Here is a 21,077-nt window from a genome sequence, read left to right on the forward strand (position 1 = left end):
TTTTATTTTATTTTATTTTATTTTATTTTATTTTATTTTATTTTATTTTATTTTATTTTATTTTATTTTATTTTATTTTATTTTATTTTTTATTGGAGGTTTATCCCTAAAGCCTAAGTAACTTTTGATTCCAAGCACATGGCTTCTCTTTACATCGAGAAAATTTAAGGTTTACTGTCTCATATTTAAAATATATATAAGCTTACATGCCAGATAGGATGAGTTCATCAAACTAATGTCTAGAATCACAGACCTTTTTTTGCTTGATGTTGTTTATTAAATGTATTGCCTACTATGTCTTTGAATAGCCTTGTTTAATGTCCTGTCCTCCAAAATTGGACCATCACTGATAATAATGCTGCTACTGCAGATAATGCAGCCATCACTACTGCTATGATTTTGGAAGCACCAGTAATATGAAAATGAAATCAGAGCTTTTTTTTTTTTTCTTGGAAGTTCAGCACAAAAAACCCAAACGTCCCCAAAAGAAAGGTGACAAAATTGAAATCTAATAGTAGACTCTGCATCATTAGCACAAAGTGCCACAACTCCCCTTCTGCTTTCTGTGTAGTGAACAACTTTCTCAAAAGAAATTAAAAAACCACACCTTACCTGAAGAATCAATAAGGAAAATCACTATTCCCAGCCTATCATGTGTCTTCTGTTATGTGGCATTCTGTTACTTTCAAATGGACATTCATAATGGGTTGCAGCGAAATGTTTAAAAAGGCTCTTATTATCACTTTTATTCTAGTTCTCTACCTCATTTTTTTCACATGCTCACAAAACTCTTACATGTATATTCCTAATTAATCATAATTTCACGCCTAGTCTGAAGATGCTCAGTACTTAGTAGGGTTTTTTTTTTATCTGTGTTTAGATAAGTTTTTGTAATTATGTCTGTTTCAGAAAATGTATTGTGAGAGCAATATAGCTAGTACTCTGTCACTAAAAATTTCAGTCTATCCCTATCATTTTTGTACTTAAAAACCTTAAAAAATACATTAAAAATAGTCTCTGTTAAGTAGTGAACATATGAAGACAGTCTAAAAACAAGATTACCATATAATTATCCTTTATGTATCTCTATATAACCCTATATATTGTTATATAGGGATATAACTTTTGAAAATGCATTAGAGTTTTTATAAATTAAGGGCTGACATTATGAAACCCTTGTAATTCTGAAACTGTTTTTGTAAATGAAGCAAAGTGCTGGAAAAGATTTCATTCACAGCCTTTAAAATGAAACAATGACCTTTTTATATAATATATTTCTCTTTTATGCCATACTTGAATGACAAAATTTACCTTTTCATTCTCATTTTTTATTCATTTGTATATAGAAGAATGTATTCCAAAGTTAAAATTAGTAATAACTGCTGCAAATAATTGTGGGTTATCAAAATTCAAACAGTTTGAGACTAATGTAGTCTTTATGCTTTATTCCTATAAACTCACTGTAATCTTTTGAACATAATTAAACAGAAATAAGCTCATTTCACTCAGGTAATGTTGGTATCTGGATGGTTTTAAAGTATTAGCTGCTGCAAAGAACAAGTTTTTTTATGAAGAGTGAAATTTGGGAAAATGAAATTCAAAAGGATTTGTATTCATCCCTAAACAGACTCTTAACACAACACTTTCAGTCTCTTCCTTGTCCCTTTCCCAGTGCTTTAAAAAATCTCCTGAATACATTACAAGGAATAGAGAGGAACCAGCATTAGAGAGGAAAAAAAACCCCTGAGCTTTGATCTGCATTTATGCCGATGGACTGATGTATATCTCAATGCATATTTTTAGTAAAAAAAAACAGAAGAAAAGTAGTTTATATTGCAGCTTTAAAACCAAAAGCATCTGATCACTTTAAAAGCTGCAGAAAACATGACTTAAACAATAAAAAGTAAGTATTTCTGTCCTTAGAAATTGAGTAACATTTTTTAATCTACTCATCTGAAAAGTTTTTCCCTCAATTTGGGAAGTGAGCCTTGGCTTGATGGACTATTATAAAACCATTCATTATGTCTTGGATGTATCTAAACCAATTCAGAATTCATCACTCAAGAGTCAAACTTAGATCAGGATAATCCTATTTTGGCTGTACTCACAGCAGACCAATAGATAATAGTGTTATGGCTAATAGAGCTGTTTTTATTTCCTGATAAATACAAGAGATGAAATTGCCTTCAGACATTAAGAAAGTCATTGTATAGATAGTAACCATATATAGGGTAATCTTAGTTGCAGTTCCCTTGGGAGGGCTAGACAGATTATTTTTGCATTTTGTTAGTGTTTTGAGTCATGTTTTCTGCAACTTGTAAAATGATCAGATGCCTTTGGTTTTAAAGCTGTCATATGAAGTTAAACTACTTTTCTTTATTCTTTTTTTTTTTTCTTTCAATAAAAATGGGCTCTCTTGGCTGAAATGTACACTGAGAACCATATTTAATCAACAGTTACATTACTTGTTTGACTGATTCAGCTTTCCTCTTACTCAAGCAGTGAATGAAATAATGTATGTCTCTAAAAATAGGAAACAGAAAGATAGTTACAGAATCTGTGAAATGAGTATCATACAACTTTATAACAGAAGGATTGCCACCCTACCTGCTCAAATTCCTGTGTATCCTGCACTACCTGAAGTTTGACTTTTCTCAGACAAAGCTGTCTTAGTTTTTTAAAATCTCCCCTTGAAAATACTCCTTAAGAGAGGAATCCTTATTCTCTTGCAGAAATCCCATCCCCTAAAGTAGCCAGGGTTTTCCTCTTTTTTACCCATGCCTTTACAAATACATAGATACAATCAGAAACGTAGCTCTAAGATGAGGCATTATCAAGATACATTTGAAAAAATATCTGCACATCTTTCACAGACAAAAGCCTGCACCAGAGGTCAGAGTTATGTAGATGTTTTTTGAGTGTTGGGGGCTGGGTGCTGATGCTGTCAGGTTGCATGGGCACAGTGATATTGGGATGCTCAGTGACCCATCTCAGATGTTCCTCTGCTAGACAAAAGAGGCAAGTATCTCCTTCTGTCTGTGCAAGCAGGTCTGACTCATGCAGCATACTCAGACCCGTAGCTTGGTTTAGTGTTTTTATTTAAACCGACAGGAAATAAAGAAAAGCTTGAACGGCCAGATCTTATTTGCATGTTATAACACTGCTAGGGATTTTCTTGATTTAAAAGCCTAAGACTTAAAACTGAGATGAGAATCTGTTTTTTGTTCTGATGAGAAAAATGCAGAACTTCACAGGAAATTACTTCTTTCCTGTAGGTGCTGAAGGACACGGGTGCTTCTCCAGGTGTGTCAATTGCGCTCTGGCAGGGAGTGTCGGTCACTAGTGAACTGTAAATACAAAATGGCAGCAAAATGGTTACTTGATGAGAGAGCTCTAATAATGAAAAGCAGCAACTAGTGGGTCTAGGGAACTACCATCTTGAATGGAAATGCCTATATGTTTCCCCTAGAAGTGATTTTTTAAAGAGCTTCGTAATAGTGGTCTCAGAAACTGCATGTCAGCTTAGAACAAAAGACTGCTTGAACAGCTACACTATTTTGACCCTAAGAATTCAGCTTTCACTGTGGCTTCTGTTTTGGAAAGTAAAGAAAATTGAGGTAAATAGCCCGATATCTGTTATTAGATACAAGTACCATAAATCTTTTTTGGAAATGTAACTCCTTTTCTAGTGAAAAATTTGGTGCATCTCCATTTGAAATGTGGTTCTGCATAAAACTATTTAAAATATTGTATGAAATAATCAGAATCTTGCCCACAAAAAAACCCCAAAAAACATCCCTCTTGTGTCTTTCTAGTACAGTTATTTACAGGTTCCTTTCAATGTCTATAACCTAGGGCAATGGTTTCCTGTAACTTCAACCTTCAAACAGCATATTTTGATCTAATGTTTCAATACTGGTATGACACTTTGGTAGTACACACACCCAACTGTATCTCTGTGGCACTTATTTGAACAAAATAACTTTATTATTGTTCATAATTGACTAGCCTTATTGTTGTCATTGGTCTGGAAATGTAAATGAATTTGTTTGGCCTATAAGTATGAATGTAAGATATTTGGTTCTAAAAGTTGAGGAAGAAGGGGAGAAAGAAAAGGAAATCTAAGTAAAAGGTTAAAGTTGGTCTGTTAAGGGGGGTTGTTGGATTTTTGGTCTTTTTTTTTTTTTCCTAAATTCTGTCTGCATTTTTTCCTAAGCTCCTTAGCACCATGTAGAAAAAGAAAGAAGTTTTTGGTTAAATTTTTCCTCTAAAAGTATAGATTTCAGAATATAAAAAAATTCTGATTTTTTAAAATAGTTTTATTGGTTTTATTATAACAGAAATTAAAAAAAAAATTAAAAAATAATTGAATTAAATTTAATTAATTTTTTTACATTAAAAAATGACAGTTTCAGCATGTTTAAATATTTTGAGCAAAGAGTGTTTCAAATTCCCTTATGTTTATTTTTAATCCTTTAACCTGCAATTCAAATGTATTTTTTTAAGAGAAGCAGAATTTTTAACTGAATATATAATGAAAATATTTTTATTTTTTTCCCCACCAATTTTTTTCCATAACCTTAGCATTATTTCTGTTTAGCTTTTTTTTTTCTTTTCCTTTTTTTTTTCTTAAACACATAGCACTCGTGAAAAGGGAGCAGATGGCTTGACTGAAATTTGGTTTTCTGTTATTTTAATATACAGCATACTGGCTTTATCATCTTTTTCATGCAGTATACAGATTCACACCTCAAATCAAAACAATGTATGAAATAAGGGCATGAAAATGATGAAAAACCTGTGTCCTTCCTGCATGATGGCTGGATAGAACATAACAGCCTTCCTGCTGTGTGAATTTTATATATTTTAGCAAAAATTTGTATTGTTTATTTTTCCTGTGCTATATGACTTTGATATGACCATTTTGTCAACCATCTAAAAAGACAGGTAAAGCCAGACATTTATTCAGTAATTTTGGTAGTCAGGTACCAGATAACACAAATCTCCTTTCTATTCTTCATACGAACTTCATTCCACACCAGAAGAGTCACCTGCTCTAACTTCCCTCCAAGGACACACCCATGGCCATCAGCCTACCCTCTGTTCTAAGCTTCTTCCCAGGCTGCTCCCATTGTGTTTCATTCTCCTAGAGCTCTAGGATATCAAAAAATCCAGAGAGTTTGAAATATGGATAACGACAGAGTATGAGAAAGGTGATTTTTTAGAATTCTACTTATATTTGGTTAAAAAAACTCCCACATTTCCTGATGTGCAAACTGTTCTACAAGCTGATTTTCTGTAGCTAACTATTACCCTACCTGCTTGTTCATCTCATGCTTTCAAGTTCCTAACATGTAGTCCAAAAAAACACATGGCGTGCCACTGGGCACTTAGCAGCAATCAAAGCAGACCTGGTGACTCCTCCAAAGAGCTTTACTCCAATTCCAGCCTGCCTGCTGTACCGTGGATAGTAAAGGCTACTTACAGAATCCCTGAGGAAACTCATTATTTGAGCTGAACTAAAATGTTTTACTCTAAACAAACACAGCAAACTGCACTGACTTTATAAATAAAATTATCCTAGTCAGAAAGCTGTCCTATTACTTCAGAAGTTTATATTGGAAAGCTGATTAAATTCCTTCTGTCTTTTCCATTGAAGTTCTCAAAGGAAGAGTGTCTTCACTCTCACAGAGCTAGCCAGCTCAGCAGCCACATTTAATTCCACATTACTTTTCCACTGATGTGGAGTGACAAGAAATGAGTTTTGGCTGACCTACCAGATGAGGAGGATTGTGGTACTCTTGTCAGTAAGGTGGGGAAGTTTACATGCAAAGGTCATCTGGACATTCCAGTAGCCTGAAAAGGACTGAGGAGACAAGTGCATCTCATTGTTTTTGGGTAAACCACTATCATTTGTGACTGAAGCTTAGTTAGAACCGTGAATTACAAAAAAAATCAAAATTAGGTATGATAAAATGGAATTGTCCCTCTCTTTCTTGTGGTATAAAAGCAGACCAGGAATTTTCTGATCAGTGAATGTGACTTCTGGCAAGAAAATAAAAGTTGCAGAAATATAAAATATCATATCTTTTGCCCACAAACTTAAGGGTTTGTTGTTGCTGTTTGCTGCTTGCTCAGGAAATTCTGTAATGGGATGATAGTGCAGTACCTTAAAGGGTAAAGATATGATACTTTTCAAACATCCATACCATTTCCTTCAGTGGTTCTAACTGGGGAAAAAACCCAAATGGAATGGCTATAATATTCTTTCATCTGGTGGTGAGATGAATAATCCCAGAGAACTGGGAGCTACTCTGAAAATAGAAGAGAAAAATTCTCAGTGGATGAATCAAAAGAAGATTTCAGTCACAGGTAGCTGTCACAATTTTAAATTGAAATTTTAGATCAAATGAGTATTTCTTTAAAGTTTGGAATATACAGTCAAAAATCTCCACTCTCCTCAGAGGGGAAAAATCATGTTACACTCTAACTCACAGGCAAGCAGGAGACAGATTTAAAGTTATGCCTAGCCAATTCTTGTTCATTTATTGCCTCGCAACACTTCACAAACATTCCAAGTAAAGAACTGTACAAGTGTAATCGTATTAACTGGTTCCAGGCTGATCTAAACTTTTTCCCTTTGAGCTAGAGCACTGAATTCCCTGAACAGGTTTTTCTTCTCTGGATGAGTTTCAAAGCAGATTCATTATCAGATAACTGTCAGGATCACTTTAAGTGCTATGTGAGTATTAGAATGAAATAAACATTGGAAAATCAGAGACAGATGTGCAAACAGGTCTGTCCTCTGTTTTTTTTTTCATGAAGAAAAAAAAAGCTTTTCTTAAATGAAGGTATTCTAAATTTGGCTTTTTTTTTTTTTTTCATCCTGTCAGGGTTATAATTTTTATAGATTTTATAATTTGCTTTTCTGTTGTTTCTTATTCTTTTTAGTACTGATTTTGTTATGCCTTCACAGGCAGATGGAATAAGACACTGCCTTCCGCTGCCAAGTTATGGAAAAACTTGGATTAACAGAAGACGTTGCACATCCTTTTCCAAGTTACAAATCCAGCTATGATGTATCTGTGTAGTGTATTTTTCCTTTACCTTATCACCTAAGATAGTTTTGCAAATCCCTTAGACCTGAGTAACAGATTTTGTTGAGATACCATCTGAAAAAGGGAAAGTTGGAGTGTCTTGACACATACAGGGTCTCTCATCTCCCACACCGCTGAATGCAAGAGGAGGAAGGAGATGGTGATCTTTTGTGCCGTGTTAGGTGTGTCACCAGCACTCCCTTGACCTTGGAATGGGGCTTTCACACAGTGCCAAAAGTGGCTTTGATATCCACTAAGTATTGAAGACTCTTTCAAGATCCATGTAGAGTTTGTCTGAGTTGGTACCTCCAGGCACAACAGAGATGTCTAATAAAAGTCAGAAGTCCAGTCTCCTCCAAATAGAATGCCAACACACAAGCATGGCAGAGATGGTAGAAGACAGTTTTAAGATTTCTGAACCCTTTTTCTCTACAATTTCAAGTGAAGCCATGCAAACTCCTGCACCATAGATAGATAATCCCCATGGGTTAAATTGTATGGAATTTTATTTTTCTTTAATTTGCCTTTTTCTGTCATATTATTCTAAATATTTTTCCTACGTGTATTCACAACATTATATAGTATAAACAGTGATGGGTGGTCATCATTTTGAAACTAATATGGTTCAGGGTCAGACATTTTGGCAAAGTCTTTAAGATCTGAAATAAGACCTGTGTCTTTACTTCTATCATAAACTGAACAAAAGATATAACTTTAGTATCTCAACTAGATGTCTGGTTTCCTACGGAAGGAGAAATATACCCTTGGTGCTTTCATCTACACTGCTTTCTTAGAAATAAAAGGAAACTTGGATATTTTTGGTATTCCTTTGAAAATGCACAACAGCTTTTGCTAGCTGTGTATAAATTTACTTTGCTTATCTCTACCTACTGCAAGCTGCAACACACCAGGGAAGCAGTTAGAATGGAGAAAGGTCCTGAAGCCACAGTGTAGACTTTGCTATTCATAATACTGGTTCTTTGCAAAGGAAGATAACATTAGGATGACTTTTCCTTTGCTGTGTGTGTCTTTATACATCAGCTAATAAGGCTCATGTGATAAGCTATGTCCACAGAAATTATGGCTATGGCTGGGGAAGGGTTTGTTTAGTGCAGGTGGCATGCAGTCATTCTCAGTAACACCGGACAAAGACAGGAATAGAAAAAAAAGCTATAACTTAAAATCTGATTGCACTGTCAATGCCAATGTAATAGAAAAGTATGGAAGCGGACTTTAATCAGCTGTTCTACAGCTTAGTGAATGTAGGGTTTAGCAAATCTCATGCTGAATTTCATTTTGCTATGGCTGCACAGTAACAGATGATGCTTAGCATTGGGGATCTATAACATGCTTCAGTCTGAGGTGTAGAGGCATACTGGACATTCTGTCTCAGGTATGCCAGGACCACACCAAACCAAAGATATGTACAAATATACACTGTATTCTCCCTGGCTGTAATGCTGAAAAATATCCTGGGTAGGCTGAATTATTTTGTTCTTGATTGGATTGCATTTTTCTTATGATAACTGTAGATGGTTTTTCTGTTGTTTTAAACTTTTATTATATGCCAAATCTTCCATGCGACTCTGAACTTGGGCACAATTAACTATTAGCATATATGAAAATTTCATTGGCTGTTAGAGGGCATAAGTCTCTATACAAAATTAACTATATTCTAGTGCAGTTTGCCCTTCTTGTATCTTTCTCTCTTCCTTTCTAATTCTGACAGCATTTTCCAGAAATTCCATTAATGAAAGACTATGAGTCACTAATTACAAAATTATGTCATTGAAACTGTAATTCAAAATCTATAAAAGTTAATAAAGCCTCTCTAATGGTATAAGTTATATCAATTTATAAGCATAATTAAAAGTACAACTGAAACGAACCAATTTTTCACCTTTTGAAGAACTTCTAAGTCACTTCTGATTTTTTTAATGTGGCAAATAATGTACCAAATAAAATGATAGACACTAAGACACAAAGATAAAATCCTAAGGATGAGATCCTCAGCCAGTGCTGTCAATATCATCAATTCAGATAGTTTTATGCCCACGGGTGTTTTAAGCCTGTAAGATTTACCGCTGTATCACAATTTCTTTCCTGTTTGTTAACATCTGTGGGCACCACTGGAAAAAAATAATGAAAACACAAACGAGAACAGGGTCTTGACTGGGATTAGGTGATGCAGACAACTCTAATTGGAACCGACTTCCCTCAGGGCAGTGATGAGTAAAACTTAAGCCCACTGCTTGCTCTGAAATGTCATAATACAGAGAGCTATTTTCCTGTACTTGTGGTTGAACACTGTTGATTTAATTACAAAAAAAAGTGATTGGGAAATATTTTTAAGAGAGATTAGTTTGCTGTTGTCAGCTGTCACTGAGATGGATAGAACTCAGGCTTACTCTTGAGGCAGTAGTTATGAGTTGGGTTGCTGGTGGCTGAGACAATAGGCTGCATATTTTTAAATTGTATCAGGAAGGACCTATTATTTAGGACTCCTTATTACTGTCAGTGTCACAACATCTTGCATTATTCAAAGAGAGCATTGCTTCCATCCGTCAGTCTCCCCTTTGCTGTCAAAGATGCAAATAGAAGTTCTCATTGCTTAGGGGAAATTTGTAGTATAAAAGGGAAGGAAGAAAGATGCCAGGAAAAGTTAAATGATATAGGAAGAAAATCCTTAGGGGAAAGATTGACTGGAGCTTTGAATTTTTAGAGGAAAGAAAGAAAGAAAGGAAATAAAGGAAAGAAAGAAAAGAAAGAAAAGAAAGAAAGGAAGAAAGGAAGAAGGAAGAAAGCAAGAAAGCAAGAAAGGAATTGATTTCCGTTTAGAAATGTAGATGTATATTACCTCTGTGCAAATATGGATGTCTCTTTCAACCTAAAGTTGGGATGGTAGAAATTGTGCTGGATGTGTCTCAGAGAAAAAAAGGGAAACTTATCCTATAAAGACCAATGATTAGGATTGTGAAGACAAAAGCAAATTCAAATAGATTAAGAGGGGGATGAAAAAAGAAATTATATGGCAGTTGAGCACATTTTAGAATATAGTAGTAGGGACTCAGACTTTTGTAATACTTTTTTTCACTATAACTGTTGATTTATTGATACAGTATTTTATGGGGACAAGACTGGTATCAGAGACACTTTAACTCATAAATTGTTTTAGAAGGGTTTTCGAAACTAATTTCAGTATTGCTTCAAATTTTTTTCCTAATTTTTTTCCAGTTTAAAGTAACTTCTGTTAATAAAATGAAGGAAACTTTGTATCTTTTAAAATTGCTGTGATTAAAATTATGGATTTCAGGATAGTGTTGGAATAAGCTTTCTTCTATGCCCCAAAGTATTTGAAAATATATCTTTCCAGTCTTGAACATTTTTGAAATTGCTAGTGTTCATCCTACTTAGAGAAGAAAATATTTTGAAACATTGGTGTGCCAATGAATCACGTTTCCTATGAAGCTAGAGTGCAATAATTCTTCTGCTAGACATGCATCTGCTGCTCTCATTGAAAAAACATCATTTAGAGGAATCCAGTGGCCTATGCAAACAAGCCCTCTGTGACTTGAAAGTGACAGTAAGGGATTTAAACCACAAAGGTCATTCTGGGTCTAGAGATTCTGTGCAATGTTCCCTGGGCTCAGACCACAGAGATGCTGTCATTGTAGGGCACGCCATCCATATATATATCCATAAGGGAGCCAGGGCACTTTCTCATCTACTTCATGCTACATCTTCAGAGTCTGCCTATGGAATGGTTCCTTCTGTTGTTTTTACCATCAGAATTACGGAGAGTAGTCTTTTACATTTGAATTGGGACTGGGGCATGTGCTGCCCTGAGGGAAGGGCTGTAAATGCAGTGTGGCAGTTTACTGATCTGTTTTCTGTGATGCTGCTCATAGCACTATTTGAAAAGTATTTTTATTATGAAAACTAATAATAAAATGATGTTCCAGTATTTTTAATTTGTGAAATCTTGGTAAAAAAAAAATCAATGCCTGCATGTTTTTCAAGGAAACACTGCAGCCTGAAAAAATTAAAACAAAACAAAGTGTGGTCTTTGTAGGGTGCTTTTAAGAGAATTCTGTATCACTGCACCTGACTGTTGCTCTCATATTAGCTTGAGAAATGCCTTTTCCATCTATTATCCTGAAAACTCTTTTAGCCAGGGAAGGGACAGAATTCCATAAAATAAATTTATTATATTTCAGGGTTTGCTGCTGAATTTTAGTTTATTTTGCAGGGAGAAAATGGGACTAGACTCAACAGGAATATAAAAGCTATTAGAGAGGAGACCAGGCTGAAGTGTATTTCATTTTCATTAGTGCAAAAGACTTTCCATCTCCTTTAACCTGCACTCTCACCATATGCATGATGAAAAACAAAGGGTTCAATTTGCTCTACAGCACTGGTAGAACAGAACTAATTGATTAACAGCAATTTCCCCCATCAAATAAATGGAGCAATGTGATTTCTGACATGGAGAGAAGCAAAGCTCTGAAACTGGTGAGGATACTGGTTTTGAATGCAAACAGGCAGGAACCAAGGACAGGAGTCTCAGCACAAATGAAGCTCCTGGACAAACCATTACTCTGAGTCTGCAGAGGCTCCTTTTAGCTCTTACACAGCTTCTTCTTCATGACAGTCTGGACTGAGTTTGAGCAGCTGTCCCAGGTAACTGAGCTAGCCTTGAGCACAGGCAGCAGGGCAGGAGAGGAAAATGATCTCCTGGCCCTGAAACTCCCTTGCCACAAAACAAGCTACTTCTGCACTTCTTTCATTTGCAGTGGAGGTTTTGTCCTGGCTCCCAGTTCACTACATTTTGTTCTTTTATTGAAATTCTATCCTATCCCTTCAATAATGCAGAGCCCATGGGCCTTGAGCTCTTTCCCTCCTTACCCATCCTTTTTTCACTGACCCTAAGTAAAAGCACACTTCTGAAGAGTGCTTTAAATTTTTCATGTTTTTTTGTTTTTCATTTTGCAGCGAGATCTTGTTCTCTTCCTTGGGCTCTCCTTTGCCACTTTCTGTAATGTATTTGTATCTTGCAGTAAATGGAAGTGAATGGAAGACTATGGAAGAACTAGATCAGCTACGCAAATTATCTTGGAAGAAGCACGGTGTTGGGTATTACACTAGCAAAGAAGTCAGTAACGTCCCTTAAGATAAAACAAATAAACTTCAGCCATATATTTAGGCCAAAGGAGACAGAAGAAAGAATATAAAAATTAGGAGTGTCTAGTCCAGTTTTTAGACATTGCTAAGTTGATTGTTTGCACAGCTGAGTCAGCTAATAGTGCTCTTGGTAATTTTCTTTGACTTTGTAAATTCAGATTTTTATCAGTGCTGTGTGGAGGTGTCTCTCTCTCCCCTCTGACTACAGAACCAGCCTAAGATGATTTCTCTGCTCTTTTAGAGGCCTAATGTTTGCCAGTAGTATTGCTCTGGATCTCAATTTTTTTTTTTTTCCCCACATAGATGTGCAAATAAGGTTACAAGTGGATTACTTACTGATGGGATACCATATGAAAGCTCCATGAGAGGAAAGTAGACCTGATTACCTGCAAGAACATTTAGAATAGTTGCCATAACCATATGGAATAATCTTCACATTGATAAAAAATCTGATAAATTAAATAAATCTGTAGTAAAGAAATTGCAGGCCAAAGATGCAAGTCTTCTTTTGCTTTGGTACAGAATCATGAACTACATTTAAAAGACTAGGAAATCAGTAAGAACATGATACAAAAGGAAGGAGAAGAAAAATCTGTGGTTTGTGCAAAACATTAAAAATTGTGGCAAGGAATGGAAGCTGGCAGAAAACAGGGCTAAAAGGGCAAAGAAAGGCAAAGAAAAGTGTAAGTTAAGGTAGATATTAAGGAGCAAGACACAGGAGGTTTAAATCATGACAGCTGAACAAAAATGTTTAATACTTTCTCATAAGAATTCTACTAGATGAGTAGAGATGAATAGAGGTATCTATGTATAGGTTATTGAAAGTAGTCTTTCAGGCAAAAATCCAAACCTTTGAAAGCTCTTTTGTTGATATTGCTTGTAAATGGTCTTTTAGGAGAAGGAGGAGAATCTCTCAAGACCCAGTTTTAGTAGAAATATCAAAATATTGGTCCTTTGCTTCCGATTCTTGAGTTAGCAGAATTTCAGTATTTCTGTATTTGTGTGGAATGATTTCCAAAATATTTCCCTGAGGCTAGTGCAGTTGAGATGGTTTACCAATGCAGGAAGAGATTTTGCACCTGTATGCTCTCTCCCATGCTCCATTTCTTTTATGTTCTCAAAGCTTCCTGGTGTTTGCCTAAAGTTAATTCATCCCTTCCCACCTCATAGGCAAGAGCTTTTCCGATTGCACTTTAATTGCCTCAGTGTTAATCCCTGTTTAATAGTGTTAAATTTTGCAGCAAATTAAAACCTAATTTCTGAGTTTGAGCTGCATCATGTTGTGCGAGTTACATCTTGACATTACTATGTGCCCAGCTGCCCGCAAGATACTTCATATCCTGAGGAGTGTTTTGTGGCTGTTTTAAAGCAACAAAGCACTGATGTTAATCCTCTGCAATTTCCAAACTAGAAACTGTGAAGAGCAAAAGTGGAATAGTTTCCACAAAAGTTTTTGTGAAAATAATTGGGCTGAAAATTATTGCATGGTGGTAGAGACTGGGAACCTCATAGAGGCTGATGGAGATGCTCTTGAAGAGCAAATCTTCCTGGAGAGCAAATCATCCTCAAGTGCCCACTTGTTATTGGGTAAACCTACCAGTCACTGGTCTCCCTGCTGAGCCCACAAAAAAAGACTGGCGGTAGGAAGGAAAGGGATGAGGAAAAGAACTTGTTCACTCTAAGCCTGAGGGCTGAAAGCCCTTACTGTTTTCAAGTATTTGGTAAAAAATTATGGGAACTAAAAACCTGGAAAATGTTCACATTTCAGGCATATAGTGGACAATGAAAAGTGTAGTCTCTTGCTTTTTTGGTTTTGGATACAAAACCAGTTCAAAGGATATGCAGAATGAGCAAAATGAAAAGGCTCTACCTAGGGCAGAGAGCAATGGAGCTGACAAAGAGATCTTCATGTTGTCTTTTGATTGATAAGTGTACTTAATTGAGTGCCACATCATGTACATGTTATGTGTGTTCTGAGGCACACAATAAAAATTTACCACTAGCAAGTTACAGCTCTGGGCATAAATAAAGCATTTCATTGATTGTGGACTGTGGGTGGAATTGTGACAGATCACGTGCAAGCCACTGGAAACATAACTGGTGGCAAACCATTTCTCTGCCATTCACAGCTCCTTTCAGAACTATTTTAGCACTCATGCACTTTACAAGATAAAATGGAGAAGCCATGGGCTGTTACTGCAGGCTAAAGATGGGCCTCCTTACCTCTTCACTCAGTTTATGTACTGACAGTGAACTCTTTCTTTTTTTGTTCCTATTGGGACAGAAAAAGGATGCAATTGACACTGCTACATTACTGTTCTCCTTGGAGGGCTGTCTTCTGAGAGAGTTTTTTTCCTGAATGCTGCTGTATCTTAAAGTGTTTTCACAATTGTGTCAATGTAAAATCGCACATACTCTGACACCTGGCTCTAGAGGAACCTTGATACATGACATTAAGCCTGGCTTGTGCTCTCCTCTCTGTGGTCCACAATCTACTGATACATGATCATTAAAAACAAAAAATGCTTTTTTTTTTTTTTTTATTTTTAAGTAGGATAACACTACAGTGAGACAGGTCAAGCCTTACTAGGAAAAAGGGTACTTCATTTGGGACCACCCTTAAACAAACTGCTCTCCCTTTCAGAGGTGGACTGGCAAAGGAGACCATTATGTCATGTCTTTCCACTGTAAACCATTCCTTAGTTCCCTGGAAGCAAACTAAGTACAGAATTTTTTTGCCTTGTACTCTGAATTAATGCAAGCTTTCCAAGTGTTAGCCTATTAGTTAGCATTTTCTTAGACAATCCATGCCTCTCTTCAAAGAGGTATTGTAAGGTGGATTTGGATCATGGTGATCAGAGTGGAAGGTCACTGATGATATAATGATGATTCAGTAGAAGCAAGTAGACTCAATTTCACAGTAACTTTCACAACAGAGGAAAGGTGGTGTACTGAAGTTTCTATTCATGTAGTGCAATTCCTCTTGGCCATGCTGAGCACTACCATAAATGAAAGCCCCATAAGTAATGTTGGCAATACATACATACTTGAAACTAGTTAGTCACAAAGTGAAGTAGTACTAATAATTCAAAAAGTCAAGTAGCAAAGACTGTAGAGGTCAATTAAGAAAAATACTTTCATATTGGATGGAAATCTTGTTTCTCTTGCAGGGATCAGCTGTAAGTGTAGAGATTTTAAGCAGCTTAATTAGGGTTTGATCCAAGTGTCACTAAAGTTAGTGGATACCTTATGCTGACTTCAGGGAACTCTGAATTAGATGTTTGATTTCAGTCAAAGCAGTACCTGTGGAGTATTTGAAAAGTCATAGATGGGAAATTGAGAGAAAGAGAGAGACGGGAACTATCATTTTACCAATTACTTAGAAAATCCAATTAAGTAGTGACTTAAAGAAGTAGAAAACAGTGGAATTAAATAATTCCATTTCCCTCAGTTAACAATAACACATCAGGTTAAGAATGCTTAACATTAATAGGTTAACATTTAAGAATCTACTATGCTTTTCATTATGTGTGCTGTTTGCTTTTACATGTTAACTTCAGCAGGGAAACCTGAGTAGTTAATTTTCTTTTCCTCAGCTAAAGCTTGTAGATTTGTGTATTTCAATATGTTGGAGAGATTATTTATTATACATATATATAAAATATACATGTATACATATATATATACACATGTATATACATATGTATTTATATACTCTTGAAAAGCTCTTTTTTATAGATTTATAACAGAATTGCAAAATCATATTTTGTTGGCTGAAAAAAAAATAATTTAGAATCTTACAGTAATATGTTCATTATCCTGGCTTATATATGCCTCTATTCAGTCTTATACTTGAAGATTCAAGTATTCTCTTCTTCTGATTAAACCCTAATAACAGCAGGCACAACTTTGTTGCACAATTTTCACCTCAAACTCACAATCTGTGTGCTAGTATGTTTCATTATTTATGAGATATTTAAACTGTAAAAACAATGGTTTAATAAAAACATCTATATCTTCCTGTGGGATTACCATATAATTATGGTTGCCACATTCTCTTTACCATTCTGGGACATATCAAATGTAACCATTCTGAGATGGTGTTGCCTAGAAGGTCATGAATTAGTAGAAAATTAAGTGCATTACAGTTTCTGACTTGTTTTTAGTCTCTTCCTATTAATGCTGAGAGCATGCACAGATTATGTACTTAAAATCTTTTTGCATTTCCAGGAAGATTATTGTTTAATGCCTTCACAGATGTGCAAAATGTTAGTATGTAGTATATAGCATGGTATACTATATACTATATATTATATATAGTGTATGTAGTATATATAGTATTTATAATATCAAATGTTGTATTTGGTTTTGATTATTTGAAAAAATAAAACCAAAACATACTAATTGAAAATATGCAAACAGTATTAAGATATTTAAGATATTTCATACTATTTATGCAATAGACTTATTGAGACTTCTCTCGAATTTGCCAAGAGCAGAACAGACTGCTGGTTCTTTTGTAGATGATGATATAATGAGTAAAAAGACAGGAAAAAAAACCCCACAAAACTCTAAATGTGAAAAAGTTTCCACTGTCATATCATATTAAAGAAGGTGAATCTTGAATTCAGGGTTTAACAAGTCATTTGAAGAATATGTAAAGAGTTTATTAAAACATCAGCATTGCACTTATAGGAGACCAGATTCTGAAGATGTACTACAGTATGGCTGGGACACACATAATCCATTCACAGCCTCTCCTCACTCCTCAGCCAGTGGAACTGATATGGTTTATACAGCCACAGGTCTAACCTGCATCATGGGTTCATGTGTATATGGACTTTATATGTACTGCATCCATGCATTTGCATTGTATTGGCTACTGTGCATATCCTCCTTAATTCACTCCCTGATTCATATGGAACAGGATTCTCCACAGATGTTTTACATTGTGCACCGCCAGACCAAATGTGGTGTGTCTAGTATGACATGCTGCAGTCAAACAGGACAACTTGGGTTTTTCCAGTCAAACAATGAAAGAGTAGGTGCCAGCCCAGTCTAAAAGGAATGAGACCAGGGTAAGGAAGTACTGGCAGACAGATTGCAGGACACTCTATGAATATATTCCAAGATCAGTGAAAACTGTATCCAGTTTCCATGTACCCTGGGAAATCCACAGCTGAAATAAAGCTTCAGGTATTTGTTTAAAAGGATACAGGTGATGAATTTTGACATCAAACTATGCATTCTGTAGGCTTCATGATCAGTTTTATGACGGCTTCAGGAGTAATATGACCCTTCTTGTATTTGAAGGTCTTAAGTGTTTAAAGTAAAATATTATAGAGGCTAATGGAGAATGGTGTGATTAAAAATTATCTGAATTATCTGAAGCTCTGAGTGCTTTCAGCTCTTAGAAATTAATCTAATCTACCACACCTTCAAGGCACTATGAGAATATAGTAGCTATGATGGTCCAAGACTCTGGAAAATACATGGTTTGCAGACAGAGGCAACTGAGAATCTGCATCTAAGGGTTTGCATTGTGATACCCAAGCACATGCCTGAGCTAGGAATATGCACCCTAAAACATGTACATTAGCTAGGTGTTTTGTTTGTATTGAGGACCTTTTCATCCTCTCCCTTCTGACTTGTATAAGAGTTTTTGAACCCACTTAAATTTCCTAATTAAGTTGTAAGAAAGTATAAAAAATTTGTCATGACAGGACACACCATGTGCATATTTATTGCAAAAGTGTAAATTTGGTATATTTCTGTCTGGAATAAATGAAAGGTGTTCACAAAACATTAGTGTTGTGGAGACAGATCAAACTTACACAATACATGTGATAGACACACATCTTTTTTTTAAAGGTGAAAAGAAGACTAATTCTTGTTGTTGTTGTTCCTTTAGTAGATTCCAGATTGTAGTTGTCAGTCTTGGATCTTTGGTATTGTCTAAATCCAGTTGCAATTAAATAAGAATGTGATTTCCAAAACACTTTGTGGCAGAATCATATGTCCTTTTGCTCAGCCAAGTGTGTACTTGAGGAGAAGAAAACAGAGAAGCGCCTTCAATCCCAAGGACATGGAAAGTGTAACCCTTCAAACTGACTATCAATAATTAAGGTCTTTGATGCTTTGAATCATTTAGATGATAAGATTGCTTTGAAGTAAATAAATAACAAATTAGAATTTGTGGTAGTCACAGGTGTTTGGCACAACCGCTTGCAATCAAAAGCAAAATGAATGCATTTTACTCGGTGTAATTAGAAAAAGAAATGAAGTTTATATGCAAATTGTAAAGCACTTTACTAAGAGATAACCGGTCAGACGGCTTTTTGTAATTTAAACTTTCATTTATGGGGAGAATTTGCAAAGTATCAATTTTCCGTGCAATTTCAGTGCAGCTGCTTGAACTATCTTAGTCTTCCTAAGAGAGAAATTCAAACATCACTGGTGCCATGCCAATCTTGTTACAGCACAATAAGGACAACATATGCATTTTTAAACTTGTCTTTCTTTCCCCACCTCTGAAATGATAGCAAACAAAAATCCCTGTAGATTAGGTGAAATTACTTGATGCCAGTAAACAAATAGAGAAACACTGGGAGATAAAGAAAAAATCTGCTATTGTGTTTGAAGCATTTTTTGAGATTGAAAGTTAATATTAAAGAACAATGAGGGCTTTTCACCAATCTTCCACAGTCAAGGGAATATTTCCTCATCGGCTGGTATTGCCAAAGCATGTCAAATACTTCCATTTGGAGTATTGATGTCACCTTCAAAATTCATGACTGATGGAAAATGCATGAGGTAGACATTACTTGGAGAAGGTATGCCAAGAAGAAGATGAATACAAGTGTCTTAATTATGAAATGGGATTTTTGGTGAAGGGACATGAGATATCAGATAGGAGATTAGTTCAAGGAAATATGAGAGAGTGGGATAAACAGGAAGAGTGTAGAAGCATCAAGAAAAATGCAGATTCAGACACAGAAACTGAGAGGAGGATTCAGAATAGGCGTGTGGAGAATGGAAAGTCTACAGCAGAGGAGAACAGAAGAGGCAACACAAAAGGCTATGATGAAATTGGTATTTTCAAGGTTTACTCTTCAAAATTATGTCTGTAAACTTTAGGATACTGTGACTAAGAAAGACAGCTGACATAGCTGACAGAATTAGCTGGTGAAGTTATCTTTGTAATCTATCTGAAAGAGGAAGATGGAAGGAATGGGTTTTCCTACAAGATTTCTCCTATCCTCTGAATAGTTAGCAATGGCTGCAAATCTGTGATTATGAGTATTAAACCACACTTGAAATTCTCTTTGAGTCTCACTTCTTGCCCTAAATTGTTAATATTGCCCTAGCTATCAGCAGAATTTCTTGTATTTTGAAGAAAAAAAGACCCAAATTCTGACTAATTTTAGAGATACTAATAATGCCTTTTGTAAATACTTTCAGGAACCTCTTGCTTAAAAGGTAATGTACAGTTAAAATGTCTTAAATGCTCACCTCCTATATCCTTGCTGTGGTTTAACCTCAGCCAGCAGTCAAGCCCCAGGCAGCCACTCACTCACTCTTCCAGCAGAGAAATTGGGGAGATAACTGGAAGGGTAGAAGTTAGAAAACCCACAAGCTGGGATAAAAACAGTTTAATAGGGAAAGCAAAAACATACACAAGCAAAGCAAAACAAGGAATTAATTCACTGCTTTCCATGACTAGCAAGTGCTCAATCATCCCATCACAGGTAACAGTGACTTGGGAAGACAAGACGAGACTTCAAATGTTTCCCTCTTCCTTCTTCTTTCCCCCAGTTTCTATACTGAGAAGTATGTCATATGGTCTGGAATATCCCTTTGGTCAATTTGGGTTACCTGTCTCTGTCTCCTCACAGTATCCCCTGCAGCCCCAGCTTCCTCACCAGCTTAGCAGTACGAAAAACAGAAAAGGTCTGGGCTCCATGCAAGTCCTGCTCAGCCGTAACAAAAACATCTCTCTGTTATCAACCCTGTGCTCTGCACAAATCCTAAACACAGCCCCATACCAGCCACCGTGAAGAAAATTAACTCTACCCCAGCTGGAAGCAGCATTCCTATATCCTGGTCAATGGCAGCAGTGTCACAGCACTGTGCTGTGACAGCCAAAAGGGAAAATTGTATTCTGGGCTGCATCAGGCACAGCGTTATCAGCCAGTTGAAGGAGGGAGTTGTCCTGCTCTACTCTGTGCTGGTATGGCCTCATCTCAGGTTCTATGTGCTGTTTTTGGCACTGCAATATAAAAAGGACATTAAGCTGTTATAAAACATCAAAAGGAGAGCTATAAAGATGGTGAAGGGTCTGGAGGAGAAACCTTATGAGGAGCAGCTGAGGTCACTTATCTATCCTAGAGGATACCCATGAGGGAAAGTGGCAGGACAGGCATCCATTCCTTCTCTGTGGTGACCAGTGACAGAACTTGAGGGAATGGCATGAAGCTGTGACAGGGGAGATCTAAATTGCATGTTAGGACATTGTTCTTCACCCAGAGGATGGTTGGACATTGGAACAGGCTTCTCAGGGAAGCGGTTATTACACCAAACCTGACAGAGTTTGAGAAGCATTTGCACAAAGGTCTCAGGCACATCAATTATCCCTTGTGAGCCTGTTCCAGCTTAGCATATTCTATGATTCTATGATGCACTCTTTTTCCCTACATTTCACAGTAGCTGACCTTTTGCTTTTATATGGCATCTATTTTCTTGATTAATATTACAATGCATCACCTTTATGAGCAGTTATGCCACCTCTCTTTCATCAGG

This window comes from Parus major, chromosome 5 (genome assembly GCF_001522545.3).
Source record: "Parus major isolate Abel chromosome 5, Parus_major1.1, whole genome shotgun sequence".
Lineage (NCBI taxonomy): Eukaryota > Metazoa > Chordata > Aves > Passeriformes > Paridae > Parus > Parus major.